Below are 13397 nucleotides of genomic sequence, written 5' to 3' on the forward strand. Positions count from 1 at the left end.
ATCCTTAAAATTTTCTAAGCAAATAATGATTTCCCTGGCTTGTAAGAGGATGGGTAATGAACAACTAGGCTGAAGTAGTAAATTGATCCAGACTAGTTAGCTGGCATCTATTTTAAAGATCCAAACATCATTTTTTCAAGAAAATATTATCCAAGATGTTTATTAAAGTTGGGGAAAAACAAACAAACAAAGGGGCCTATTAATAATTCTATTCATGTACTTTTGAGTCTCGGGTAACTTTACACCATCTCTCCAGAATGACGTTCAAAAAATATAATTAACAATGGGAGAGGGCAAAATGAGATTTTACACAATAATTAACTATATTTATTAGGCGCTCCAATGAGGTTACGCAGCGAAAAAGGCAATATTATAAGAAAACTTGATTGCTAGTGTTTAAAGTGAGAAAGTAATAAAAGGCCTCAGAAAATCCAGAAAAGTCATATGAAATGCAGCAACTCCAAGAGGTTCTCCCTGCAAAAACAAGGACTCGGCGCCACCTGCAACTCAAAAATGTGGATATATCATCAAAGGCTTTTTATTTAATTGACACAGTTCAGCATTAAGTAAAACAACAGAACTGCAACACTGAATGGCAGCTAAGTCTAGCATGAGCATTGGCGTTTCCATCTTCAATGGATCTCTCAGAGATGCCCGGGGTGCACCGTGCAGCATCTTTTGTACAAAGAACAAGAAGAACACAGGCCTTTTCTTTCATAGTCACTTTCATAAGTGATTATGAAAGTGTTCTTACTCAGAGAACCCTTGAGAAGCAAAGACAACGAAGAAAGAACAAGAAGCTTAGGTAAGCTATAGAACATATGAAAAGCTTTAAGCACTGTGGAAACTTAAACACTACGACAGGATGAATGCAAATAGAAAAAAAACACAGGCCTAATATTTGGTTTTTTATACATCAGGAAAGATTTATTAATTAAATTTGCAATCCAGCACCATATGAAAATACGTGTAGAAAGAAAATGTAGTGTTGTAATTTAACTCACAACTCATGATCACGAGTTCAAGCTGATGGCAACACGAAATTTGTGAGTTCTTCTGACTTCAGAGCTATTGTCAGGAGCATCAAAGGATAGTTGAACTCGAGTAGAACTAAAACAAATTTTAAATATAACATCATCTACAGTATTCAAAACAGGTCATATCTCAATAGAGACAAAAAACAACCGCAGACGAGTTTACGTAACAGCCCTTTCATTATACTGTTATGAAATACACATTATTCAGAAAAATTAGAGTTTACATAACTATTTAAAAGCTTAGTAAGAAAACAAAATATATAACGTTAACAAGTAGCAATTTAGGATTTAAAAGCTAAATCTTTTCCAAGTAGACTTGCTCTGTATAATAGAACTTGTAACAGCAGTCAGCATCAATTTGGAGATGGAATCACAGTTAATTCCACCTGTGCCCAAGGTTAAGCTTTCTGCCATCATTGAACAAAACATTATATCTAGCCATTAGTTAACATATTAAACATGTTCTACTGGAGATTCTTCATCTCATATTCTATTGGAGCAAAAGGTGATATCAGACAAGGATGGATATTTCTAAAACCATACAAGAGTCAGTTTAATTTTGCAATATTCAACCTTAAACCAAAGAGCAATTTGTTTAAAACTATAAATGCACCTAACTGTTCTAACTTTAGAAACACTCCTATCCATTACTTAACCTTTATAAAATTCTCCTACTAGACCACTTTAAAGTCATCCTATTATAAAATATAAAAAAATCAAAACAATGGTAAAGAAGAGACTGGATTAAAGAATATACCGAAAAAATTACTAATAACCAGAAGATAAATTGCAAGACTTAAATGAGAAAACAAAAACTAGGACTAAATAAGGGTAATTGCACCAAAAATCCACTGAGAATGGCGTTCAAAAAACATAAATAACAATGGAAGAGAACAAAATGAAACTTTACCCAATAATTAACTATATTTATTGGGCGCTTCAATGAGGTTATGCAAGGAAAAGCAATATTATAAGAAAACTTCATTGCTAGTGTTTAAAATGAGAAATTAATAAAAGGCCTCAGAAAATCCAGAAATGTCATCTGAAATGCAGCAGCTCCAAGAGGTTCTCCCTGCAAAAACAAGGACTTGGAGCCATCTGCACCTCAAAAATGTGGATATATCATCAAAGGTTTTTTATTTAATTCATTTGGACTTATCATAACTTTAAAGCAAAAAAGTTTATGAAGATAGAGACCATTGACAAAGCGAGAAATCTAATTGTTTTAGGACACCCAGGAATACAAAATATAAGTTCAATATAACGCCAACCATGGTAAAAAAAACTAACAATTTAGCCATCTCTTTGACACAGTTCAGTTGTTAAACAACAAAACTGCAACACTGAATGGCAGCTAAATCTAGCACGAGCATTGGGGCTTCCAACTTCAATGGATCTCTCAGAGATGCCCGGGGTGCACCGTGCATAATCTTTTGTACAAATGTCCTCATCAATAAATGAGGCCTTACAGAAAACAAAAGAAATAGTTTTGGTAGTTAATTTCTATCATATATTTTAGTTTTACCAATAGGATACCATTCGCACCATAACAATAACAATTTTAACATGTTCAATTGTATTGTAAAAAATAAACACATCGAATTATTTGACAGAAATGTATAAAGCAAAGACAATGACGAAAGAACAAGTCAAAAAGCTTAGGTAAACTATGGATGTAGAAATGAAATGTAGTGTTGTAATTTAACTCACAACTCATGATCACGAGTTGAAGCTGATGGCAACACAAAATTTGTGAGTTCTTCAGCCTTCAGAGCTATTGCCAGAAGCAGTAAAGGATAGTTGAACTCATCTAAAACAAATTTAAAAAAAAAGCAATCCATACTAGTCAAAGCTGACCAGAACTCAATAGAGAGACAAAATGCAACACACCAGTTTTCGTAAAAGCCCTTTCATTTGTGTTGCGAAATACACATTATTCAGAATAATTAGAGTTTACATAACAATTTTACAGCTAAACAAAATATATGACCTTAACAAGTAGCAGTTTAGGATCAAAAATATCTTTTCCAAGAAGACTTGCTCTGTATAATAGAACTAATCAACAGCAGCCAGCATCAATTTTGAGATAGAATCACTAGGAACGGCCAAATAAATATAAAATTTATAAAAAGGATCAAAACTACAAAGGAATCAAAGACAGACACGGTGCACAATTTTTTCATCAAAATATAACTGGTATCATGATATAGAAAGCATATATATTTTTAAAAACAAATAGCTTTCATGATAAATGAACAAAGCATCAACATTATCATAGCCATGTGTTGATAATATTTATTTAAAAAACTCAGAATTGTGCCTCAGAAATGTTGGCTGATGTCATATTAAATGCAGCTTTCCCAAGTAGGTTCTCTCCCTGTTAGCAGGGACTTGGTTCCACTACATATCCATTTTGCAGACAAATCCTACATGGAATCATGAGAATTGCTGGTGTTTAAAGACCATATTCCTATGCAATTGTTGACAAAACCAACTAATTCACATTAATCTAAATCAAGCAAATTCACAAATAAGTTTTTTGAGAGCATCAATTATAAAGTCATTAATGTTACTTTTAATGAATATGATACAACTGACAATTATTTCTTTGGTTTGGTTTTTAGAATAGAATGAGTATACAAATTTGCAAGAGAATTCTATGTGATAAATATCATGAAATACATAACCACTTTATTGCTCGGGGAAAAGAAACAACATAATGCCTCAGAAATTCCAGAAATGTCATTTGAATGCAACAGCTCCAAGTAGGTTCTCCCCACAAAACGGGAACTTGGAGCTCTCTGCGCCTCTATAATGTGGATATATCATCACAGGTTTTGTATTCCATATAAAATTTTAATCAGAGAACAATGAGGAAAAACTCATCAACAATAAGAATTTGCTGACCTTTTGATGATGTTCACCAAAATTGTAATTGTTTCTAATCAGAACACTCCAAGGGAAGTAAGAACAGAAAAATAAATTTACCCGTCACTTTGACACAGATCGTGCGTATAAAAACTTACAGAACTGCAACACTAAACGGGAGCTATATTTAGCACGAGCATTGGGGCTTCCACCTTCAAAGGATATCTCAGAAAAGCCCGGGGTGCATCGTGCTAGATCTTTATAGTCAATATTATAAAATCAAAGGATCAACCAACAATAAATTTCAAAACGAAAACTTTGTTTGGAAGGAACCTACACTTCGTTTATCGCTCCATCATGAGAACAAGAATCTTCGAACAAATATATCATAATTAATCGAGAATAGGGTATAAGTAATACAAACATAGAATTTGTATCTTCATCGCAGATGTAGATAATCCGCCGCCGTGAACAAAAGCCCTAAAGTCTTAATGAGAAGATTGATGGGCACCACCTTATTTATAGAGGGAAAGGAGAACCCCTAACCAAGGATCGAGGTACCAAAAGCCCTAAACTCTATCTGTCAACTCTTAAGCCGTTGACCGTGAAATAAATGTGTTTATTGATCCAACGGGTGGAATCAATTGTAGTCCTATCTGGCGGTTACGATTTGCTTCATCCGGGACCCATTATTAAAAACCATGGAAGCTATTTTGGAATTTAAATTTGGATATATATATATATTTATTTATTTATTTAAAAAATGTTGGATATTTTCTTAACTTTATTCTCATCGAAATTTCTTGCTCTTTTTTATTTTCTTAGATTCGATTACTATTCGAAATTGATTTGATGATTTTAGAAATATCGATTCTTAACCTTCATAGTGCTAGAACGGCTAATTATGGTTCCTTTACAATTAATTAAAGATTCTTATTATTTTTATTTTAAAAATTATAAATTTATATATATATATATATATATATATATATATATATATATATAATTCTTATGATGCAGTGTCGTCCACATCAGCAGCGCGTGAAATAAATGAAATAAAAGTGCGTGAGAAAAAAAATTTAAAAACGCAACGAAGTCATCTCCTCGTCTCGTTCCGCGAGCCACCTCCTAAATCCTAGCACTGCTCTCTCCCTTGCCGAGATCTACTCTCTCCCTCGCCGAGCGCTGCTCTCTCCCTCGCGAGTTCTCTCCCTCGCCGAGATCTGAGATATGCTGCTCTCTCCCTCGCCGAGCGCTGCTCTCTCCCTCGCCGAGCGCTGCTCTCTCCCTCGCGAGCTCTCTCCATCGCCGAGGTTTGCTCTCTCCCTCGCCTAAATTTGCTCTCTCCCTCGCCGAGCACTGCTCTCTCCCTCGCGAGCTCTCACCCTCTGCAAAACCGTAGACGAAGAGAGCTCTTAGACGCGCACTTTCTCTCGCAGCGAGACCGCTCTCTCGCCGAAGCTCGAGCGCGAGGGATTCTCTCGCATCTGATCTCCCTCGACACTAGGGCATTTCTCTCCGGCAACGTTCAATTTTCCTTCTCGTAAGTCTCCCAATTCCAGGTGATGGATCGATTTTTGCTCGACTACCGTACTTGATTTGTTCCTATGTTCCATCCGTGTTTCCTTGATTTGAGGTGGCTTCTGATTTAGACGTGTTTCAATGTCTTTTCTGTGTGACAACTATTATATGAAAACAATTCTCATTTTATCACAAAAAATTCTCATATTGACCAAAATTTTTCATGATTTTTTTTTCTCTTGCTTGCATGCGTTATTTAAATTGAGGATAAATGCATTGATTTTGGAAGCAAATGCGATTGAAATTGTGAAGTTCAGTACCTTTCGATTTTTTGGAATATGGAATTTCCATCATGTAATGGTTATCTGCCAAAAAGAAATACATCTATAACTGTAGAATTCAAATTCCAATTCGTGATTCCTTTTATTTTAGGCACGCTCTGAAAAAATTGAATAGGTTCTTGCTTCCATCAATTTTTTTGTATTGCTAATTTCTGTACTAGCTTAAAACACAGATTTTTTTTCTTCTCTTAATTGCAGGTTGTTGCATTTGTCACTTTCTTCAATCAACAATAGCAACATTTAGGGCCTTAGAGGTGAACTACTAGGTTTCTTCATCATTTATTTTCAACTACTAGGACCTTAATTTTTTTTCACTTTCTTCGTCATTTATTTTGATTGTATGTGCTATAAATACCTAACACCAATTACCTGTTGTATTTCTTTACATTTTTGACTCTTGGAGAGTCTCTAAATTTAAAAGGATGTGATATACAACAATTGCCTTCCATAGAGGTTAATGGTGGGATACAATCAATATAGTCAAAGCTAATAGTTGAGTCTTTGAAACTTCTGGTTCCATTATTGTTGATTTACCTGGTGTCAATTGCAATTATAATAATGGTGATTATAATAGTTGTTACAACTAGTGGTTCCATTATAATCTTTTTTCTGTTCCAATATACATATCTCCTTGTTTATATGAGAATGTGCTATGGAAATTGAAATAATAAGAAAATTCTACGTTGAAAGTTCTATGGAAACATTACAAGGTGTCAATTTCATGTTTAACTTAGATGATGTTCTGTTAGTATTTGATGCATCTATATTAGAATCACTTTTGTTTTATTCTGTTAATTGGAACAGTTTTTATTTATATCATGACTATGATTTGATGTTGTATCTATATTAGAATCACTTTTGTTTTATTCTGTTAATTGAAACAGCTTTTATTTATTTATCTATTGTCAAATAAAATACGAGGGCACCCAGAAATGGAAGAAAATAGAGTTGATGATCAGGAATTCATTCTCCAAGTTGTAGATGATCGAAAGCCAAAAATTGGAATGGAATTCTCATCTCTAGAGGATGCATATTCATTCTATAACCAATATGCACGAGAAGCCGGATTTAGTTCAAGGAATAGCACGATTAGGAAAAAAACAAAAAGACAAATGAAGTGACATGGAAACAAATTGTATGCTTTAAAGAAGGACATACAGATCTACTGCGACACAATAAACATCCAAACCCTGATCAACAAATAAGGGAAAGAGCACGTGGCACAGTTAGAACGTGTTGTAAGGCAAATATTGCATTTGTCAAGAAACAGATGGGACCGGATTATGTTATCTGTAACTTTATAGAAGCTCATAATCATCCGCTCTCGACTCCATCAAAGGTGCATTTGCTACGCTCACATCGTAGTGTTTCGGCAGCCAAAAAAGTATTGACAAAACAATTTTCAGAGACCAATATACCAACTTATCAACAAATGTGTTTATTAGAGATAGAGTATGGAGGTCCTGAACGGGTAGGTTGTGCAAAAACTGATATTAGAAACTTTGAGAGAAATCTAAGGGATGAACAAAAGGGTATTGATGCTGAAACACTTATTGAGTTTTTTACATCTGAGCAAGAGAAGAATTAAGCTTTTTTCTTTGCCTACGAGACTGATTCAGATAACAGATTTAGTATGTGCTTTTGGGCTGATCATGTATCAAGAAGGGCATATAGTGTATTTGGTGATGCTATTGTATTTGATACAACTTATAACACCAACAAATATAGTTTGATTTTGGCACCATTTGTAGGAGTTAATCATCATCATCAGACAATTCTTTTTGGTTGCAGGTTTTTTAGTGATGAGAAAATTGGGTCTTTTGTTTGGTTGCTTACAAAGTTCTTAGAAGCCATGCTTAAAGGTGCACCAAATATTATCATCACTTATTAGGATCCTGCAATGACAAAAGTTATTGCACAGATTTTACCTCAAACAGTGCATCGATATTGTTTGTGGCACATATTGAATAAATTTCCAAAAAAATTAGACCTTTAACTTTTCGAAACCATTATCACGGCATAAAGAACGTCATTACAAATTCTACAACACCTGATGATTTTGAAAAGTCATGGGAAGAGACTATCAAGGAAGCTAACTTAGAGAAAAATGATTGATTGTTCTTGATGTATGAATTGCGACACAGATGGGTGCCAGCATATTTTAGTCATGTATTTTCTACAGGAATGTCAAGTGGCCAAAGATCTGAAGGGTCACATGCATTTTTCAAGAAAATATGTCTCAAATAAGAACTCATTAATGGATTTTATCACACATTTTAATAGAGCACTGAGATACCAAAGACACAATGAGTTAGTTGCGGACCATATTGATATGATTGAGAATCCCAAAGTTAATACAACCTAGCTAATGGAAAGTCAAATGGTTAAGTTGTACACAAAAAAGAAATGGCTCGAGTTTCAAAGTGAAATGATCGAGAGTCATAGTTATTATGTGCAACAGATATGTACAAGAGTTGCCTCGGCAGTTTACCATGTGATGAAATTTCAAAGTTCCTCTTTCTCAAAATCAAGAGTGCTCACTCATAACAAACAAAGGGATTACATATCGTGTAGTTGCACAGAATTTGAGTTTGAGAGTATTCTATGTAGACATATGTTAGCTTTTTTTCGTATCAACCAAGTATTTCATTTGCCTGATATGTATATACTCAAACGATGAACGTGATATGCAAAAGTTGGAGCAATATATGCTTTAGGAGAGCAAAATGTCATTGATGATCCAGATTCAGAAAGATATTTGATGTCGAGGCACTCGAGGTTATCCTATAAAGCTTTAGTGTTAGTTGATGATGCATCTTTGAGTAATGAGAGGACAACCTTCTTGGAAGAACAATTTGACTATATCTACAACAAAATTCAAGAGATGTCCATTAATACAACATGCAGTGATAGAAGTCAAAGAAAAAAATCCATGGATGAGACACTTGGTATTATTGTTCCTTCTGTAGTACGAACTAAGGGATGTGGGAAGAGATTAAAATCATCAAAGGAGAAATCAACATCAAATTCTAGGCTTTGTCGTGGATGTGGACATCGAGGAGTGTCACATGACAAGCGTAACTGCCCCAATTTGCAACGAGGGTATGTGTCGATTCAATTTTTCATTTTTATTATATTTTTTCTTACAAACAAACTTATTTTATTATCTTTTGTATATGACAATATGTCAATTATCAGATTAATTGAAGATAATAATCATATCAGTCTTGACGACACATAAGAAGCGGATTTGGGATCTATAGATGGTACTATCAAAGTTTTAATTTGTTAAATTATAGTGGTTTATTGTTTATTGAGATAATGAAATTAATAAATTATCTTTATTTTGCAGGTTCAAACAACATGAGATAGGATGTTGTAATTATCTATGGTTGATATTCATCTATTTCCTTTCTAATAAATAGTCTTGTTCACTGAATTTCTAGTCTTTAACTAATTGTCTTTCTAACAAATTATCTATGCATACTATCATGCCATGCTTAGTACACCAATGGTCCACTTAGTTTACATACTATCTTTTTTTTACGTTGTTTCTTGATGTATATATTTTTACATACTGCTGCCAATTTCTGCTCGTGTACTATTTACTCTTCTTTTTCTTCTACCTTCATGAACTTCATTCGAACATTTGATGCAACATGGTCCAATAGAAGAACAAAAGTTAGTTGTTCTTTTCTTACATAAGTTAGTTGTTCTTCACATTTTAAGCGTCTTTGTGCAATCAAGAATAAGCAAAAATAAAATAAATACTTTCTTTTAAGAAAAAAAAATATTTTATTCAAAGTGGAAAGTGTTCTGCCAACTGCAGATCGATCACATTCTACATTCAAAGTGTAAAGTGTTATGCAATAAAAAAAAAGACTTTTTGTATTGATTATTTTGAACTTTTTCATTGAGTTTATTGTGGCATAGTTTTATCTAATGGCATATGCATATTGCTATATTCATGTCTAGTAATTGCTTAGTCTTATTTAGTCTTAAGGATTTTCTAATGGATGTAGGTTGACAATGGTTACTGCAAGGATGGAAAGGGTGCATCACTCATGCCCTCTCATTATGGATGCACTAATAATATTCTTCATATATTGCTTGCCTTGGATGTGGTTGAAAGCTATTTGATGCGGATGCAACTGACGGGAGCTAAATTTCATGCATGCCATTTACAAATCGAGTAAATTCATCAAGGTTGAAGGGGGTTGAAAATTTGACTGATAATATCTTATTCAGAGAAGAAATGGAAAGAGGACCAATACATTGAATTCCCTTAAAAAAAGCAGGAGTAATATAAGATTAAATGTTAAATTACCATGAAGAAGTCGGTCAAATACATTGATTCAACTCTGCCAAATACATTGATTCAACTAAATAAAAAAGTCTACTGTCAAATACATTCATCCAACTAAATAAAAAAGTCTACCATAAAATACATTCATCCAACTAAATAAAGAAGTCTACCGATTAATCACTAATATTAACAGAGTCAAATTTTTTTTAATCTCTTCACACATCTCGGCGATCTTAGCTGCATTACGACGATATTCATCAGCTAAATCTAGCTGACTTTTTATCAACTTCGCTAGTTCTTCACTCTGCTTCTTTTTTTCACCAGAACTTGAGGATGCAGTTGAAGTTGAACCCAAAGTTGAGCTTGAACATTTTTGGGCAGTAGGGGTAAAGAAACCATGTTGTCTCTCCTTGTATGAACTAAAAGCTCTAAATGCTTCTCTTTACTGAGATATGATCTATGCAATGCACCGCTATATTTGTTAACTTGAGTATGAGTTTCTTCCCAACTATCATAAATACCGAGATTCCGTCCAACAAAAACTACATATGTTTTTCCCTACATTACAATAAATAAATATTTCAAAAATAAATTCTAATCTTATAATACAAATTTTGAAATCCAAATAGGAAGCAAAAATCAAATCAAATGGCTGACCATTTGAGTATTAAAATCCAGCTACGGCACTAACCTATTTAATTCAATATAAAAGTTAAAATATCTTGAATCAAACATATTGCAAACAATAAAGAATTACATAATCCAAATATAATTTGCATCTGATTCTATTTATTCAATGTCTATGATATCATAATCCAAAAATGAAATAGAGAATTACATGATTTTGTCTCTTTCAGCTATCATAGTCCTTAGTGCGATAAACTTCAATATTTTTATCCCAAAATTGAATTCATTAATGGAACAAGGATATATGTATATTGGAGCAGTTAAAAAAGCTAGCTGTTCAAGGAAAAAAGTCTAGATGTTCAGGAAAAAAAATTTTTACCGGAGAAGGATTTTTCTCGCGAAGAGAGGAGGGAGAGCTCGCGCTTCTGCTAGGGCTCAGAGGAGAGGACCTGTCGCCGAAGAGAGGGAGAGCTTGGCGCTTCTGCTAGGGCTGGCGGCAGGAGCTCGGCGAGGGAGAGAGCAGAGCTCGACGAGGGTGAGAGCTCGCGAGGGAGAGAGCAGTGCTCGGCGTGGAAGAGAGCATATCTCGGCGAGGGAGAGAGCAGAGCTCGGCGAGGGTGAGAGCAGTGCTCGACGAGGGAGAGAGTAGAATTAGGCGAGGGAGAGAGCAGACCTTGGTGATGGAGAGAGCTCGCGAGGGAGAGAGCAGCAAATCTCAGATCTCGGCGAGGGAGAGAGCTCACGAGGGAGAGAGCAGCGCTCGACGAGGGAGAGAGCAAATCTCGGCGAGGGACAGAGCAGCGCTAGGGTTTAGGACGTGGCTCGCGGAACGCAACGAGGAGATGACTTCATTGCGTTTTTTTATTTTTTTTCTCACGCGCTTTTGTTTCATTTGTTTCACGCGCTGCTGACGTGGACGTCACCGCACCATAAGCACTGCAACACAAGAATTCTGATATATATCAGAATTCTTGTGTAATTGTCTATATCTCGCTTTAAGCCAAGGAATTAACAAACATAATTCTTTAAATATTTTGGTAATTAAAATCATCTAAGTCTTTTTAAAATTACATTTTTTTATAACTTTCACTCGATCTTAGAGTCGTTTAAAAAGAAAAAACTCTCCCTTCTCTCTAGAGAGGAGGCGACGGTAAACCTTCTCAAAATTCTTGATTGTGATATCAACTATGACGAGCATATCTAATTTGAAGTCTTAGAAGCTATGGCAATGTCAAACCGTAACAAAGTGTACCAATCTCCGGGAATGATGAATCAACCCTATCTAACCTCTGGAAAGAGATAGAAATACTGAGGTAGTGTCACCATGGGAGGAAAACAAATCCACGATGATTGGTTGATTTTTCTCGTCAAATAGATTATTGTATATTATTTTTTTATCCATGTTAAAAACGATAAAATATTACATTTTTATATTTTAACTAATTAAGGAATCTAGTGTTCTTCTGTTTTTTTTTGGACTACTTTAAATTTATTTAATCATTTAAACTACAATAAAATCCAAAAAGAATATATACAATTTAGGTCTTTTAATAATATTCTAAATTTTATATTTTTTATTTACTAATAAGAACTATTTATCATCATTTTCAATATCTCTCGTTAATTATATTTAAATGTAATATAATTCCCTAAAACAATGGATATAACAAATTATGGTGGAGCTAAAAGAATCAAACCTTAAAGGGGTGTTGGGATGATATGATTTTATATCAGACCCACTTTGAGTTTGATATAATTCCATATCAGGCCTGAGGTGGACCTTAAAATAAAACTTATTAATATATATATATATATATATATATATATATATATATATATATATATATATATATATATATATATATATTATCATACTAAAATATAATAATATTAATGTCGGATAAAATAATTATTAGTATAAAAAGCAAAAATGATTTAGAATTTAATATGATATCATTCTCAAATATATATATATACAAGAGTACATAATAATCATATGCCAGAAGTAATTAATGTCTAATAAAGTACCTGAATACATTTCTAATGCCCTATCTATATGAATCTATACATTTATATAAATTCTCTTACAATATAAATGGCTCTTACAAAAACAAAACTACTATTACGTGCCCTCTATACAAGATGAATCAAAGAAGACAAAGCAAAATGTCTCGCCTTTGTTAGTAGTCGTTCACCTCTATAATACGCCTATAAAACCTAAGCATTCGTTGATAGGTGAACATCTCCTGTCTCATATGTAGTCAATCTCTGATCCTCCTTTATAAATTCATGATAGGTGAACATCTAAAGAATAGATGCTTCTACATCTCCAACACTTGTTTACAAAAAAGTACATTATCGATCCTTTAGAAAGTCTTGTTCGTCTCTAGTTGGAAGATACCTCTATGCCAGGATCCAAAGCATAATTGTATGACTGGGATGTAGGTAGGGCTTCCATATCGTCCGTACCCAAGGTTTCTTAAGATCGACCTGTCTAAAAAAGTTATATGCCTTGACTACCATCCTACTCAAACTAACTTGTCATCCTCTGAGTAGCATCCTGATGTATGCCCAAGGGCTAAAGTTATGGGAGATTATTTGTCACTTCCGGAAAGCCCAATTACAAGACTCGGGCAAAATATTTCAAGGAAATACTAAATGGGCTACTCAAAAAATATTGGGTTGATTATGAGCAAG

At 34.0% G+C, this 13397-nt stretch overlaps 7 non-coding genes across 7 annotated transcripts; all 7 read right to left on the bottom strand.

Moving 5' to 3' along the window:
* Positions 1 to 530: 530 nt before the first annotated feature.
* On the bottom strand, positions 531 to 672 carry LOC122050025. Its single transcript, XR_006131245.1, has one exon. It is a non-coding gene; the product is annotated as a small nucleolar RNA snoR134 (small nucleolar RNA).
* A 306-nt stretch (positions 673 to 978) lies between these two features.
* Positions 979 to 1080, bottom strand: LOC122050009. The gene has a single exon (XR_006131234.1). It is a non-coding gene; the product is annotated as a small nucleolar RNA snoR97 (small nucleolar RNA).
* Positions 1081 to 2054: 974 nt separating this feature from the next.
* Positions 2055 to 2170, bottom strand: LOC122049998. Its single transcript, XR_006131223.1, has one exon. It is a non-coding gene; the product is annotated as a small nucleolar RNA Z278 (small nucleolar RNA).
* Positions 2171 to 2326: 156 nt separating this feature from the next.
* Positions 2327 to 2464, bottom strand: LOC122050024. The gene has a single exon (XR_006131244.1). It is a non-coding gene; the product is annotated as a small nucleolar RNA snoR134 (small nucleolar RNA).
* A 257-nt stretch (positions 2465 to 2721) lies between these two features.
* On the bottom strand, positions 2722 to 2824 carry LOC122050008. Its single transcript, XR_006131233.1, has one exon. It is a non-coding gene; the product is annotated as a small nucleolar RNA snoR97 (small nucleolar RNA).
* Positions 2825 to 3758: 934 nt separating this feature from the next.
* LOC122049997 lies at positions 3759 to 3873 on the bottom strand. The gene has a single exon (XR_006131222.1). It is a non-coding gene; the product is annotated as a small nucleolar RNA Z278 (small nucleolar RNA).
* A 144-nt stretch (positions 3874 to 4017) lies between these two features.
* LOC122050023 lies at positions 4018 to 4159 on the bottom strand. Its single transcript, XR_006131243.1, has one exon. It is a non-coding gene; the product is annotated as a small nucleolar RNA snoR134 (small nucleolar RNA).
* Positions 4160 to 13397: the final 9238 nt, after the last annotated feature.

This window comes from Zingiber officinale, chromosome 2B, assembly GCF_018446385.1.
Source record: "Zingiber officinale cultivar Zhangliang chromosome 2B, Zo_v1.1, whole genome shotgun sequence".
Taxonomy (NCBI): Eukaryota; Viridiplantae; Streptophyta; class Magnoliopsida; order Zingiberales; family Zingiberaceae; genus Zingiber; species Zingiber officinale.